The following is a 17,635-nucleotide window of genomic DNA, read 5'->3' on the forward strand; positions in this document are numbered from 1 at the left end:
TGTCTTAACTCAGTGAACAAAGGCACTAATTCATCTGTTGAAGCCAGAAATCTGAGAGTCAATCCAGACACTTTCATCTCTCTAACCTATCAATCTAATTACTAAGCCTTTGTAATACGACCTCCAAATTATCTGTCAAGTACATTTCCTCAATAAAGTCCAGATCACTATTTCTGGTAAGATGTCTGGAGAAATTCTGTGACAATAGAGCACACACAACACCGGATAAGGCAAAACAAAGGCAAACAGATCAAAGAATTTTTCCAGTGCATGACTAAACTGGCAGGAAAGTGATACCAGTTCAAGGAGACCAGAAGGACTGAGAAAGTAGGAATCCACACAGTAAGCAAACACTGGAGCTGGCAATTGGCTGGGACCCTCTGAAAATCCTCAGTGAACTAGAACTTGGATTATACTTAGAAATTTGTACACTGGTAATATACAAGCGTACAAGCTTAGGTAATATACAAGCTTAGCTCTGTATCCTCACCCAAATCCCATGTCGAATTGTAATTCTCTATGTTGGAGGAAGGAACTGGAGGAAGGTGATTGGATCATGGGGGTGGATTTCCCCCTTGCTGTTCTCATGATAGTGAGTGAGTTCTCTTGAGATCTGATCATTTAAAAGTGTGTAGCACTTGCCCTTTCATTCTCTCTCTCTCTCTCTCCTTCTCCACCATGTGAAGATTGTGCCTGCTTTCCTTTTGTCCCTCTGCCATGATTGTATGTTTCCTGAGGTACCCTGTATAGCCTGTGGAATTGTGAGTCAATTAAACCTCTTTTCTTTATAAATTACCCAGTCTCAGGTAGTTCTTTATAGCAGTGTGAGAATGGACTAGTACAACTGGAGACAGAGGCTCTGTGGCCAAGAAGAGTAGGAAGCTGGGTTGAAGACTCTTGCATAAAGCTGGGAGTCCACAGTGGACAATAGCCTCAGTGTAAAAACAAGATTAGAAAAAAATCTTGCCACACAGAAGCTAGTAGGAATAGTTCCCCGTGTTGCCTTTGTATCTTCATAGGATGGGAAAAAGTAAAGATAAACACCACAAGGGAATTTCTAACCACAGGCCCACCTTCAAGCATATGTTTAGTTTGATTTGAAGGTTTTCACTGCTGTATTCTGCAGTGGAATAAGAACAACAATAAGAGGAACCTGAAGAGGTTCAAGAATATCCTTAAAGTTTGATGTGTTTGGTCTGCTGTTACTAAGTCCCTTCCTCTCAGGTTTACTGGGAAGACTAAGTATGATGATACATATAAAACACTTAGCACAGGGCCTGGCACATGGGAAACTTTAAGTGCTAAGTTCCTTCACTTGTTGCCACTTGGCTCTTGGAGCCCCACAGGCCCCTGCTCATGGTTTAGCCTCCTATTACCTTTCAGTCCTTCCTGCCTGCTCCTTGAGCCGACAGTCATCTAATGGTCTCCAGTGGGTCCTCCAGATTATTCAGTGAGATGTTGTCTTGGTAGCACCTGGAACTCTGTAAGCACTGAAGTGAGACATTTAAATCAGACTGAGTAGTTCATGGTTATCCTGCAAAGGCTCAACACAAAGTGGAGAAAGCATCCACTTTTTTAGTTTCCTCTTCTATTAATTTCTTTTAATTAAATTATATTCTTCTATTAAATTCTTTCCTTCACTTTAGGAATGATTATTACAACTCTGCCTGAGGACAGAATGAGGTTGGAATGAGTTTTTTTTTTTTTAATTGATTAAAATATTGACAGTAAAGATTATACAGCAAAGCCAAACTGCTGTATCTTCCAAACCTGAAAAGTCATTTACTGTTAATTTTGAATATAGAATGTAATTTTTATCCAGTATGGCCATCTGGATGACAGTAGTTACCAGATGTCTAAAAAAAAAATCAAAGTAAGTTAAAATAAATGAAATAGTTAAGGGATAGTCGATTCTATTACTTTCCTTCTTAGCAACAAGTGGAAAAACAATGTATAAATATTCCTCAGTGCTTTTAAAATAGACTCATTATGATAAGAATTAAAGTACATTCATGGTTGTACTTGGAAGAAATAATAGGGCATTATTATAAAGTGAATCAGATCATTTTCTAACTGGGAGTGTAAAATGTGTTCATTATGAAAAATAACTACTATCAGATAATAATTATTGACTTAAATTATACTTTCATTTTTCTTAGAATGAGATCAAGTTATAGCTTCAATAAGATTTTCTTGAAATAACAAGCATAGGTGCATCTAATACCATCTGCTACTATAGTTAACAACAATAAAGCAAAATTACCAAACATATAAAATAAATGTGATTTACTACTGTGATTGTCTTCTAAAACCTACTTAAAGATGTTTAGACAACAATTAAACATTACATCAAAATCAGATACCAAGTATGTCAGTTGGAAAATGCATCAAACTACCTGTAACTGAAAATCTAATTAATAATGGATTCAACATGTTGGTTTTTCTTTCATGTACAAGAAGTCCAAGACAGTGATGCAAGAACTTTACTGCTGAAGTCTTTGGGATTCTTTTACCATGCTCTCAATCATAATCACAGTTAACCAACCTTTTAGGCAAGAAAATTGAGGAAGGGAAGAAAGGACAAAAGGACAAACGAAAACAAAGTCAACCTCTGTCCAGAAGTTTTCCTGAAACTTCAACCAAATGACTCTGGCCTCAGACAATTGACCAGAATTGAGTTACATAAGCATGCCTAGCTGCCAGAAAGACTGGCAAATGGAGTTTTTTTTTGTTTTTTTTTTTACCTGGATACTGTAACCCAGAATAAATAAACTTGGGGTTCTGTTATTAGGAAGAAATGGAAAAATGGATATTAAGTAGGAAACCAGAAGTGCTGGCCATATCTTGATTTTTGACGGTCCGCAAGACAAGAAATTTCAAACTGTAAGGTGGGCGGGGGGGGGTGGCCTTTAAAAAAACAATAGTTCCAAATAAAAAACAGGTGTTTTTTAAAAGTTGCTTCCAATACAAAGCAATTAGATCCTGTATAAAACATAATTTGTTACAGATTGCTGAGCTAATAGGAAGTAAGAAAAATCTCTTATCACCACTACCCTCCCCCTGGAAAGAAGCTGAAACGGCAACCAGCACATTAAATGTAAGCTAACATGTAAGGAGTGTGTTGTCTGAAGGCAAAATCAACGTCAGCATTACAAAAAGAAAGCTAAGCCTCTTGCCAGCAACCACTTCAAGGAGCTTAATGAGTGGTTCAGGCTCCAACCCGAAACCCTGAAGGCAGCTAAAGTGGTCCCGGGTGTGTGGTGCTCCCTGACTCCAATGAGAAGCAAATAAAAATGCTCACAGGAGGAAAGAATTGTCAGCCTAGCCCTCCAGATTATCCACAGACTAAAGCCAGTCAAGCATGAGCGATCACAATAAAAGATCATTAAATACACACAGAAGTTGTCTAATAGTAAAACAAAACAAAAAACACTACAAATGTGATTCATCTTACCATTTCTAATAACTTTTCCATAAATAATGTTGGCTTTTACAAGTAGACAATTATATCACCTGTGACTAATGACCCTTTTCTTTCTACTTTCTCTCTCCTTATATCTTACTTCAATTTCTTGCCTTATTGATGTGAGTAAGAGTTCCAATGCAATAGTTAGTAGAAACCATGGTAGGGAGGATCCTTGTTTGGTCCCTTTAAGGAAGATGCTTTTATTATATTGCCATTAAAATAATATTAGAAATTATAGGGTTCGTTTTTTGTCTTTTAGAGATGGAGTCTTGCTATGTTGCCTGAGGGGTCTCAAACTTCTGGCCTCAAGAAATTAGAGTTTTTTTATAGATACGCCCCATTTTGAGTGGATGGGGAATTATGAATGTTACTTTCTATTACTAAGAGATTTGGTTTTAACTGTGAATCCATGATGAAATTATCAACTCTTAAATTTAAAAAGACAAGCAACTCAATCAAAAAATGGCCAAAAGATATGGAGAATTCATAGACAAGAAAACACAAATTGTGAATAAATACATAGTTGTTTTTAGCCTCAATAATCAAGTAATTTCACACCTAATCAAATCCTCTAGGGAAGCTTCTAAACATAGATAGCAGGAAATATATGCAAAAATACTTATAGTAGCATAATGGAAAAACACTGCGAATCAGCTCAAATGTTCAGCAAAAGAATGGATTAATAAACTGTTACATAGTCACCTAATGCAATGCCATATGGTAGTGAAAAGTGAACTATAACAATATGCAGACTTGTAGACAAATTTCAGAAATAGAATGGTACATACATATATATTAAACATACTATTTTGCATGTAGTAAATATGAGATACAATTAATTATAACTGTGAATGCCTGCATATCCCCCAGTCCTCCCTTCCTTGGTGGTTGTTGGGAGACGCAATTTGCCTTGGACCTTCAGCTGTATATTCTTGCTGATATGCCGAGAATGCAAAGCCCTGTAGCTGGGCCATTGCTGAGATTTACATTTGCAATGAGCAACCTTGAGGATTGAGGTAAGGCAACTTACCAGCCAAAGAGCCGGCTTTATTTGACTTGCTGAAAAAAACAGTTAATTCTTCAAACTTCCTGTTCCTTGACTGTGATGCAAACCTATAGTGTGTATAGTATCTGCTCTGGCCACTGTTGTTCCATGAGTACTTAAGTCCTTTGTCTCTGACCCAAGGGTCTTTTGTCTGCTGTCAGTATCCACAAAATAGTAGCAGGCTAACTTGTTAGTCTGCAAGTGGGTGTCAAATCTCAGACTCTTTGTAGAACTTGGCAGTAAGTTGGGAAATGAGAAAGACTTCAAAAGACCTTAACCCTGTTTAGTTATAAACTAGCTATCTTGACTTGGAGTTTTCAGTAACCTTTGTAGACTTTCCATTCCTTTGTAAAAAAGAGTAAAACTGAAAAGGAAAGAATTAAGGTACAGTTGCTAGTATTCCATGTTTCTGTATAAACACAGAAAAAATATCCTGGCACCTAGAGTGACGGCACTCATCCAGGTAGAACTGGGCTTGCGAAGAAGAATTGAAACTCTTTTGCAATTTCACTTTGTAAATGTCTGAATCTGAAATCACTAAGTGCTTTGGTGGCTGGTGTTCCTTTTCTTTTCTTGCCTTTTTTTTTCCTTACTTAATTTTCTGCCTATGGGTATTGATGCAATGGAAATAGTAAGTCAAGGGAATATGCCAGCCACCCGGGGCCATATTTCTTCTTCTGTGTTCTTCTCTGTAGTACAAGGGCTGGAACCCTGGGATCTGAGTTAGTTTCTACCAGTGAGAGGCAGTCACATGAGATCTGGAAAGTAGAACAGAGGCAGAAGCCGTTATTATGCTTCCTGCAGGGCAAGGCAGGAATACTGCAGAAATGAAGTTTCACCAGTGGCTTCCAGACATTCTCCTGAGGATCACTCATCGTAATGCCACAGGTAACTGACATCATCAGTGGTGATTCCCGTGGTTCTTTAAACTTCCGTATTTTGTGAGGCAGTTGTCCTGACTTTTGTTTCCTCAACTCTTGTTTTTGTTTTCTTTTTACAAAGTGCCTAGCATGTTGTGTTAAATCCTTCCTGCTTGAAATATCTGCAATGGTTTCTCCTGTATTGACTAAACCCTCCTGATAAAAAGAAAGTAAAAGTTGAGGAAAAGCTACCCTAAATAGAAACATTTAGTGGTAAAAATAGAACTTCTGATTGGAATCCATATCTCTATATGTTAGTTTTCTATGCTGTCCAAACAAATCGCCACAAATTTAATGGCTTAAAACAACCCCAAATTTTTTTATCTTACAGCTTACAGAAGAAAAAGTCTGTAGGCTTTTTCTTCTCTGGATTCCACGAAGCCTAAATTAAGATGTCAGGAAGGCTGCATTCCTTATTGGACGCTGTAGAGAAGAATCCTCACCACAATTCATATAGGTGGATTGTTCAATTCAGTACTTTGTGGTTGAGGACTGAGGCTCTTGCTGCTGTGCTGACTGTCATCCAGGGGCTGATTTTTGCTCTCAGAGGCTGCCCACATTACTTCTGCTTTCCATTTGGCCCCCTCCAGCAACAGACTCATGGGGTCAAATCCCTCTCCCTCTGATTTTTTTCCTTCTTCTGCTTCTCTCTGATTCCAGCCAGAAAGAGCATTCTGCTTTTAAGGGCTTGTGCAATTAGATTGGGCCCACATAAATAATCCAGAATAATCTCCCTATTTTAATGTATCTCTAATTAACCTGTGTTACAGTTAATTTTGGGTGACGGCTTGATTGGATTGAAGAATGTCCAGATAACTGGTATTGTTTCTGAATGTGTCTGTGAGGGTGTTGCCAGAGGAGATTGACATTTGAGTAATGGACAGGGAGAGGAAGACCCTCCCTCAATATGAGTGAGTACCATCCAACAGGCTGCCAGCATGGCTGGAATAAAGCAGGCAGAAGAAGGTGAGATTTACTGGCTTCCTTCTTTGTACCATGCTGGATGTTTGCTTCCACTCCTCCTGTCTTTGGACATCAGATACAGGTTCTTTTGCCTTTGGTACTTGCACGAGAAGCTTCCCAGGAGTTCTCAGACCTTCAATCACAGACTAAAAGCTGCACTATTGGCTTCTCTGGTTTTGAGGCTTTCGGCCTCCATCTGAACCACTTACTGGCTTCTCTCTTCCCAGCTTGCAGATAGCCTGTTGGGGGACTTTGCCTTGTAATCATATAAGCCAATTATCCCAGATAAATTCACTTTTATATATACATGTGTCTTATTGGTTCTGTTCCTCTAAAGAACCCTGACTAATGCAACCTGAAAAGTCCCTTTGCCAGGTCATATAATACAGTTACAGGTTTCCAGGATTAGGGCAATCATACAACTTGCGGGGCGTGGTGGGGGGGCGGGGCGGCATGCATTCTGACTATCATCTATAACATTTTGAATCTACTTGTATCTAATTTATCTGTTATATTTTCTTCCTCTGACATCCTCATTTGAAAACTTTATGACCGGTCCTTGACTAGGGAAATTTTTTTTTTTTTTTTGAGACGGAGTTTCGCTCTTGTTACCCAGGCTGGAGTGCAATGGCACGATCTCAGCTCACTGCAACCTCCGCCTCCTGGGTTCAGGCAATTCTTCTGCCTCAGCCTCCTGAGTAGTTGGGATTACAGGCACACGCCACCATGCCCAGCTAATGTTTTGTATTTTTAGTAGAGATGGGGTTTCACCATGCTGACCAGGATGGTCTCGATCTCTTGACCTCGTGGCCTAGGGAAATTTTTTAGAGCTTGGTATTTTGATTTGGGAATAAGCTTTTATTTATTTATGTATTTATTTATTTATTTATTTTTGAGATGGAGTCTCGCTGTTGTCACTGGGACTGGAGTGCAATGGTGCAATCTCAGCTCACTGTAACCTCTGCCTCCCAGGTTCCAGCAATTCTCCTGCCTCAGCCTCCCCAGTAGCTGAGATTACAGACGCCCACCACCTTTCTGTATTTTTAATAGAGATGAGGTTTCACCATGTTGGCCAGGCTGGACTCGAACTCCTGACCTCAGGTGACCACCCATCTCGGCCTCCCAAAGTGCTTGGATTACAGGCATGAGCCACCCTGCCTGGCCAGGAACACATTTAAATAAAAGAGAGAAGAGATGGAAGGAACTGCCAATGCAAGGAGAACCATGGCAACAAAGCAGACCCCAAGGTGACCTTAGGAAGAAAGCACTGCAAGAGTAATCATTAGTGAATCTGGAGAAGGAGTGGATCATCTTATAGGGGAATCATCTTAATTATTTCATTTCAAAAAATGAAGATGCTAGATCCACTTTGCCCCTTATCAAGCAATCATACATGCTAACTCTTTTTAACTGAACAAACTTTCTTCTAACACAGGCGCACGCACACGCGCACACACACACACACACACACACACACACACACACACAGAGATGCACTGACCAAAATTAGGAAATATAGTAGTTCCTTAAAATTAATTTCAGCTAAACACCTCCTCTGAGACAGAGAGAAAATTAGGGATTGCCCCTTAGAACCTAGAAACTAAGAGGTTACTCTGTGGGATATGAAGGTATTACCAGCTCTCTTTAAATAAACAAACTATGGATCTAGCTTTAGATTGGGGTGAAATGTATTCCCTGCTATTTGGCACCCAAAAAGAAATATTTCTCATCATAATGAACACCCACTCATGCATAAACCCTGGAATATATTTGTGCTTTGATGTGGAAAAAAAAATATTCATTAGAAGAATCACTGTATCTTTTGTCCTGCCTCTGTAAATCCATCATCTATCTCAATAATAAAAACTATTTTTCCTCTCTAATGTTGCCTTTCCAAACCCAATTCTCATTCTTTTTGTTTCCTTTATTACCTGTAAAGCATAGTATAGAAAGGAAAGAATGAAACATGCAGAGATTAATCATAGCCTGAAAGAATCTTCTGTTTTATCATCTTAGGTCCTCAAGTTTGTTTTAAAAAATGGGATATAAAAAACATCTTACAAGCCTTGTATGTGAATAGCTTATGTACCTGTACTAGATGCTTAGGATATGACAAGTACTATGGAAACTCAAAATGAGTTAATGTGATTTCTTAATACTTGAGATTTCTATAATAAAATGAATGCAGTGAATTTTAATTCTAGTAATTGGTGAAAACACATGCATCAAATCTAGCCTCCTGTTAATATTCTAGCCTTGTGTCAAATGACCTTAAAAAGCATGTCAATATTTATTTGATGCAAGAACATTTTATTTCAAAAACGTTTATCCCAATTGGGTTAACTGTACTCAGAAAAAGACCTGAAGGCATGTATTTATCGAAATATATCAGATGACCTTGCCAAAATTTTACACTCAAAACTACTCCTGGGGTTTTGCTTATATGAAAAACGTCCTTTAAAATACTGAACAATCTTATATTGCAGTTATGCTGAGATTAGAAGATTTGTGTCTCTGACCCTTAAAATACTTATGAATATTCTACCAAAGACTAAGAACCAACTCAGCAAGTGTAAAATGTGCAGAAAAGCATAAAAATAATTTTTATATTTGTATTGAAATGTTTAGCTTGTTGAGAGTTGTATCTTAGCTATCTTACCTGGACAAAATGTGCATCAAAGTTGACACTGTGAGTCCCAAACGCTGCTTCCAGCTCTGTCCCTGACAGTAACTCAGTTTGTCCCCTTTAAAATCCCTCTCCACCCTTATGGGGCAAAATAGACCATTTTAAATGGCACGTACTCATAGGAGAGGGAGGAGATGGATGCAGAATATTTGTACTTATTTAGTGTCTACTATATATTAAGTACTAGAGATGCAAAGGTAACTAGATAAGGAATTTTATCTTTTGATCTAAGAACAACAAGAAGGCAATGAAGGCATTTTAAGCAAGATGAGTATCAGAACTACTTTTTGCAAATATATATATATTTTTTTTGGTACAATATGAAGAACTCCTCCTTCTCTCTCAATTCCTACTTCCAATAGATGCTGGCTCTAATTCCTGCTTCTGATCACATCTGCCCATATCTATCCTCTAACTCCAAGACTGATTCTTCAAAACTGCAACCTATTCATACTGATTCTCTATTTCAGATGGACTCCATAATTTAAAATAGGATACAAATTCCTTAACAAACTAGGAAATTTCCTGGCCCAACACCCAGTCTTTACCCACAATGAACTACTTCCAGTTCCTGAATGGCTGCACTTTACACAGTGGTGCCTTGGCTTGGATTTCTTTTCTCTCTGTTCTCAGCTGCCCTTCTGCTGGGTCATACTCATCTTTCCAAAATCCTTAACAGAAACATTACTCCTCTGGGAAGGTCTAGAGAAGAACTTTTTTTTCCTTAACTGTGCTTGAGAGGGCACATTTCTGTTACTCTCCTTACCAAAAGCCAAGAAAACATGAGCTGATTCGTTGTTGTTGTTGCTGCAACTGCTGTTTTTCTGCCCAGACCCATACCTTTCCTTCTCAGGGGGCCTTTTCTCTATCTGCCTCAGAACCCAAAGAGCACTGTTGGCAAAAAGGAAGACAAAACAAAACAACTTCCTTGAAGGTTGTCCTAAGCTAATTAGCAAAGACACAGGAAAAGGACCCTGAAAATTACAGGAAGGTTGAGAATAACCTCCCCAGACCTGGTGCCTTTGGGTCTCTAGTAAGTTAAGTTGAAGTAATCCTTTTCTATCTAAAGGCTGAAGGAGGAGGAAATGGTGACCAGCGCACGTAAGCTCCCAGTCACACAGAATGATCAGAGTCCACATTTTTTTGTTGTAATCATGTATTTTTGCCTGCATAAATATGATATATGTGTGTGTGTGTGTATAGACACATATACATAGCCAAGAGAAGACCCAACTCAGTGGTCAAATAGTCAAAATATATAAATTGAAAATAAACCTTTCAGCACTTTCACAAAAAATCCCATAAATTTTATTTCAAAATGTGTGGCAAACCTTATACTCTTGTTTTAAGGATTTATTGCCACTGTATTCTTTATAGCCAGTATTCCATTTTATGGAACAGCATGCAGTTACAGAATAAAATATTTTTTGTTAATTTTGTAGTGGTCTGACCCCTAAAGACTTTTGAAATTATTTTTCTGTCTCTGTATATTAAATAACTTTTCATTTGTCCTGTTAAGACAAGTGTTAATGATAAAATATATGACTAAAGACAATAAAATTTAATATGTCATTATAAATTAATAAGAATAATTCTATGTAAAACTCACAAGCTGATTTCGAAAGCATTTTTACAAAATTTCAAAAGGCTCTTAAATCTTTGAAGGCTACTTTAAATTAAAGTATGAATTCCTCCTCCAAAAACTAATTTGAAAAATAATTATTCTATGTTAACTTGGTGTAATTTTTTTAAGTCTTAATTTAAACTCACACCTAGTAAAACATGAATGAAAGTGTCTATATGAATTACCTATTAACAAAATACTAGTATTCTGACTAAATTCTGGTTACGTTTACATCAAAAATCACAAGTATTCCTATACACCAATAACAGACAAACAGAGAGCAAAATCATGAGTGAACTCCCATTCACAATTGCTACAAAGAGAATAAAATACCTAGGAATATAACTAACAAGGGACATGAAGGACCCCTTCAAGGAGAACTACAAACCACTTCTCAAGAAAATAAGAGAGGACACAGATGGAAAAACATACCATGCTCATGGTTAGAAATAATCAATATCGGGAAAATGACCATACTGCCCAAAGTAATTTATAGATTCAATGCTATCCCCATCAAACTACCATTGAGCTTCTTCACAGAATTAAAAAAAAAAAAAACAACTTAAACTTAATATGGAACCAAAAGAGAGCCCGCACAGCCAAGACAATCCTAAACAAAACAAACAAACAAACAAACACCAAGCTGAAGGCATCAAGCTACCTGACTTCAAACTATACTACAAGGCTACAGTAATCAAAACAGCATGGTATTGGTACCAAAACAGAGATATAGACCAATGGAACTGAACAGTGGCCTTGGAAGCAATGCCACACATCTACAACCATCTGGTCTTTGACAAACCGGACAAAAACAAGCAATGAGGAAAGGATTCCCTGTTTAATAAATGGTGTTGGGAAAACTGGCTAGCCATGTGCAGAAAGCTGAAACTGGACCCCTTCCTTACACCTTATACAAACATTAACTCCAGGTGGATTAAAGATTTAAACATAAGGGTTAAGACCATAAAAAAACCTAGAAGAAAACCTAGGCAATACCATTGAGGACATAGGCATAGACAAGGACTTCATGACTAAAACACCAAAAGCAATGGCAACAAAAGCCAAAATAGACAAATGGGATCTAATTAAACTTAAGAGCTTCTGCACAGCAAAAAAAAAAAAAAAGCAATCATTAGAGTGAACCCACAGCCAACAGAATGGGAAAAAATTTTTGCAGTCTACCCATCTGACAGAAAGGCTAATATCCAGACTCTACAAAGAAATTAAACAAATTTATAAGAAAAAAACAAACAACTATATCAAAAGTGGGCACAGGGTATGACCAGACACTTCTCAAAAGAAGACATTTATGCAGCCAACAAATATATAACAAAATGTTCATCATCACTGGTCATTAGAGAAATGCAAATCAAAACCACATTCAGATACCACCTCATGCCAGTTAGAATGGCAATCATTAAAAAATCAGGAGACAGGCCGGACGAGGTGGCTCATGCCTGTAATCCCAGCACTTTGAGAGACTGAGGCAGGCAGATCATAAGGTCAAGAGATCGAGATCATTCTGGACAACATGGTGAAACCCCATTTCTACTAAAAAAAATACAAAAATTATCTGGGCATGGTGGCCCATGCCTGTAGTCCCAGCTACTTGGGAGGCTGAGACAGGAGAATCACTTCAACCCAGGAAGCGGAGGTTGCAGTGAGCTGATATTGTGCCACTACACTCCAGCCTGGTGACAGAGAGAGACTCCATTTCAAAAAAAATAAAAAATCAGGAGACAACAGATGCTGGAAAGGATGTGGAGAAATTGGAATGATTTTGCACTGTTGGTGAGAGTGTAAATTAGTTCAATCATTGTGGAAAACAGTGTGGTGATTCCTCAAGGATCTAGAAATAAAAATACCATTTGACCGAGAAATCTCATTACTGGGTATATACCCAAAGAATTATAAATCATTCAATCATAAAAACACATGCACACATATGTTTATTGTGGCACTGTTTACAATAGCAAAGACTTGAAACCAACCCAAATGCCCACCAATGATAGACTGGATAAAGAAAACGTGGCACATATTTACCATGGAATACTATGCTGCCATAAAAAAGGATGAGTTCATGTCCTTTGCAGGGACGTGGATGAAGCTAGAAACCATCATTCTCAGCAAACTGACACAAGAACAGAAAACCAAACACCGCATGTTCTCACTCATAAGTGGGTGTTGAACAATGAGAACACATGGACACAGGAAGGAGAATATCACACACCTGGGCCTATTGGGAAGGTGGAGGGCTAGGGGAGGGATAGCATGGGGTGGGGGGATTGGGGAGGGATAACACTAAGAGAAATATCTAATGTAGGTGACAGGGGGATGGATGCAGCAAACCACCAAGGCGTGTGTATACCTATGTAACAATCCTGCATGATCTGTACATGTACCCCAGAATTTAGAATATAATAATAACAATAAAAGAATGATTCAGGTATCTTGGTAAACTCAGATACTATTTTTTAGCAGTCCAGGAAGTTTTCCTGTCTGTCTTCCTAAATAACAGAACTTGCTCCCCTGATTTCATTTGATCCCAGACTTGAATTCCCTAACAACAGTGAGATGGTACATGAACCAGACAGGGAACATCAAGATTTTTCCTTGGATTCTGAGAGGAACACAAACAAATAAAAAATAATAACTCTATTTACTGGAGTGCCTTCCTTCATTTAGGCTGTTACAACAATTATCCTTACACTGGGTAAGTTGCAAACAACAGAACTTTATTTTGAAGGCTGGGAAGTCCAAGCTCAAGGCACTATCAGTTTCAGTGTCTGGTGAGAGCCAATTCTCATAGATGGCACCATCTTGTTCAAATCTGTTGCTCATTTTTTATTGGGTTGTTTGTTTTCTTATTAAGTTTCAAAAGTTCTTTGTATCTTCTGAATATAAGACTATTTGCAAGATACTATAATCTGCAAATATTTCCTCCCAGTCTTTAAATTGTCTTTTCATTTAGTAACAGAGAAAAAGATTTTAACTTTGATAAAGTCTAATTTATCTTTTTTATTTTATGAATTATGCTTTTAGTTTTCTAAAAACTTACTTTTGTTTAGCTACTTAATTATTCTACTTTAGCCTTATCTGATATTTATTCTGAAGGCAGAGACAAATATGCTTGAAGTGCTCTTAGCCCCAAACAGAGCAATAAAACTTTTATTGAATTTTTATACTTTTTAAAAATCAGTGAACCCTTGTTCTGTGAATATTGTTCTAACCCCAAAGCCTTTCTGGTGTATATTTCTCTTTAGTCCTGGCCCTCTGAACATACCATTAATTGCACTTCCTATTTTTTGCTCTTACCATCATCTGTTTATTCTTCAACTCTCTCCAGCTCCTTGAAGGCAGGAATCATGTATTCAACATTTAGGACAGCCCAATGTCCAATACGTAATAGATGTGCAACACAACTTTATGTAGTGAATGAATCTTACCTCATGTAAATACTTCAGACAAACTGAAAGCATTTCTGTAAACAGACATAACTGAAAAACCTACGAGTTAATCTCTCATGATCTATGAAAAGGGACAAAATAAAGAAGAGTGGTCTAATGCTTTGTAACATAGTTCATAGTGAATAAAAGTACATCAAATTGCCTAATTGATTCAGTAAATATTTAACTAAGCACTTACTATGTGCTGAGCACTCTGGTTATTGAGGTCCCTTCTAAATATTTGATTACTTGACTTTAGAAAATACAAATTATAAAAGGTGATAAAAGTAAATTTGAAGAGAAAATACAAAATGTGTTTTAGCCTAATTTCTTTGTTATTCTGAAAATGATTTATCCTAAAATACAATAAGTTATAAATAAAAACTATTAAGAATTTTAAAATAAATACATTGAGTGCCTTTTATCTTCTCTTGTACTATATGTTGAAATACTAAGATAATTTACTACAAAAAATGAAAGAAATAGAAACACTCAAAATTAAGAAATTATGTATCTAACATGTAAAACTGAATTTATTATTGCATAACTCAAAACAACACTAACATATACTCAAGTTACATTTTTTTCAAAAACCAAATGAAGACATTTGAAATTGAATTGCAATCCTGAATTCACTAAGATTTTGAGATAAATTATTTTTAATCAAATAAAAATTTTAGCATGGCATTTGTACAGTGAACAAAAGCTACAACTCAGATAAAAGGAAATAGCACAAAGAAGTAAAACAAAAATTGTTAAAACACTTTGCCTTTGGGACAAAACTGAATCCAGCTCTTGACATCAGACACTAATCAAAAGAAGATTAGTTTATGTTCATGTTTTGATCACTGGATGTGAGCAAAACTTCGCCTGGCACTTACTGAGCTTGATGGACCATCATTGAATTGATCAGGAGATTTTGGATCAGGGGCCACTTTTCTGGGACTTGTCTTAAGGCAGATGCTAGGAGAAGGGAAGTCAAAGGAATCAGTCACTTAAGCTGAGGCAGGGTGAGTCGCCTCTTATTGGAAGGGTCAATCTGTAAAGCCAATGGAGACGCTAAAATGCATATCATAAAGAAGCCAAGGCCAACTACAACTGCAATTCATCACTAGTTCCTCAATCCAAAGCTATGCACAGTGGGATGGTAAAATAGTTACTAGAACTGATAGTTTTATGAGGTATAACAAGAAATACCAACTCTTTCTAACTTTGTATTTCTATAAAAGCCTTTGTGACTTGAGAAAGAATGTAGTGGAAGTATTATGGGGCAATTCTCAAAATCAAAGGCAAACCCGTGGACTTGCAGAGGACAGAACCCAAGACAGTTCTGAGGATCTAAGTGGCAGGAACGAATTACTGCTGACACTGGAGCTATTAAATCCAACAGCTCCTTGTTATTTGCATCACCCCTCTCAAGAATCAAAGTCCTACAAGGGGGAATCTAAATGGTGTAGTGTGGATCATTTGCCCTCCTCCTCCTCCCTTTGCTGTAGAAAGACAGGGGAACTTGATCAACAGTTTCATCAAGCCTCCTCAAAGGGAGGAGATGGAAATCCTCTAAAGGGGATCAAGGTTTTGTTTACAAAAGAAAGAGTAAGAACTGCAGCATGGTAAAAACGCCTGCCAGAACCATCATACCTCTTTATTTTGTGTATTTAAAATTCATTTCTGCTTTAAGCCCCATCCAACCAGACAAGGGGAAAGCTTTACCTGTTATTTCTTGGGGTTTCTTTATCATAGGCATTTTGCTACATTTCCAAAACTTTATACATTGCCAAAGTACAGGGAAGGGGTACTTTGGATTTTGGTCTACTGTCCACCTAGATTACTTGGAGAATCCCATAATCTTTGTCCACGTGTCCCCTTTCTGCTGCTCTTTATCACTTCCAACCTGAGCTTTGCATGTGGAAATCTTTAATGAGGTGCCTATAAGTCGAGTTTCCCAGATTGCTTCACAGCCAGTCGTCTCTAGAATCACGACACATGTTTCAACTTTGTCCGTGAGCAATAATCAAATCTCTTTCATTGGTAAAACCCTCAGATTGCAAACCTTGTCACAATCCACTAATAAAACCCTTTTAAACATTGCAGAAAATCTTTCTCCCCTGGTGTTTTTCTAAACTATCCTGCCCCCATAAATTGTCTTAACATTTCTACCAATTTTACCACCCCTATAATTAATTATATTGGGGGCTTAGATTTTTAGCAAAGAAAGTAGGTCATTTTGCAGATTACTGAGGCTTTCTACCCTAATCACATCCGCCAACACTCTACCCACCTCCACAAGTCACTGAAGCCGAGAGCTGAAATCAAGGGTCAGCTTGAATGGAGGTGCAGAAAGGAGAAAGAGGGAGAGGGAGGTAGTCAGGGACACTGAAAAAGAGAAGATACAGAGAAAACGTCACATAAATTAATATCTGAAAAGATTATCTGGTTACACCAAGATCAAGGATTAGCACCACTGGCAGATGGAAAATGGCCTGGCATAATTCCAGAAATAGAGTTTGGAGGCCTTCCAGGGGCCGTTTACATAATCCTAGCTCAGGTTTACGAGGGCAGGCTGAGTTCATTTAAAGGGGTAGACACTACATCAGGATCCTTAGTGGGTAATTGAGTATTTTTTTCCTGGTTGCCTGTGAGGAACTTCTTTTTAGTTTTATGAGGGGTTTATGCTTGTGCACAGGTGTGTGTGTGTGTGTGTGTGTGTGTGTGTGTGTGTGTGTGTGTGTGTTCATGTGTCTGGAAAGGGGATGTGTAGGAGAAAAGGATAGAAAGGGCTTAATAGCCTTATATTTGTGTGTGTGTGTGTGCGCTCATGTATCTGGAAAGGGTATGTGTAGGGGAAAAGGATAGAAAGGGCTTAATAGCCTTATATTTCATATCTCTTTTTTGAGGATCTGTACTTATCTTGCACAATAGTAGCTAATATTATTGTATCCTTACCATGTGCCAGGCAGTGCTGTAAATCTTTTACATGTTTTAATTAATTTATTTAATCCTCATGATTACCCTGTGAGGTGGGGGTACCCCTATTATTCTATTTTACAGAGCAGGGAACTGAAGTGCAAGATGAAGTAAGCAGCACAGTTGGGATTTGAACTCGGGCAGTCTGGCTCCATGTTTATGCAATTTACCTTTTATGTGAATAGTGTGAAGACTGCATCCTCACACCTGTTCCTCTAAGCCAACCTATTTATGTGACACTTCTTTTATTAATCTTACTCATGTTGAGTATCTTCTTTATGTGGGGTTCTGGGCCCGGTGCTCTAGCATTGTGTGAGGAAAAACAAGCATGGATAGCAGTCCATCCCACCCTGAAAGGCCCTGCAATTATATCAGTGTAATAGGCAGTATGCTAGCATTTAATTTTTTTAAGCAACCTAAAAACGGTCTGAGATTCTCCATTTATGCTAAAATTTGACATTATTATGGAAAACACCTGGCATTCACAAGACAGGAATTCTATATGACCTAACATAAAA

The 17,635-nt window shown here is 37.8% G+C and overlaps 1 protein-coding gene across 1 annotated transcript in view; it reads right to left on the minus strand.

Annotated features, from left to right (window-relative positions):
• The window catches only part of ZNF330 (zinc finger protein 330), a 36,240-nt gene extending 19,669 nt beyond the window's left edge, over positions 1 to 16,571 (minus strand). The window contains exons 1-2 of the mRNA XM_032246508.1: positions 16,432 to 16,571; positions 15,032 to 15,113 (exon numbers count right to left, since the gene is read on the minus strand). The gene's annotated coding sequence lies outside the window, so the exon portion shown is untranslated. The remainder of the gene's footprint in view (positions 1 to 15,031; positions 15,114 to 16,431) is intronic.
• Between the last annotated feature and the right edge of the window lie 1,064 nt (positions 16,572 to 17,635).

This window comes from Sapajus apella, unplaced genomic scaffold (assembly GCF_009761245.1).
Source record: "Sapajus apella isolate SASKATOON/1434 unplaced genomic scaffold, GSC_monkey_1.0 scaffold61, whole genome shotgun sequence".
Classification (NCBI taxonomy): domain Eukaryota; kingdom Metazoa; phylum Chordata; class Mammalia; order Primates; family Cebidae; genus Sapajus; species Sapajus apella.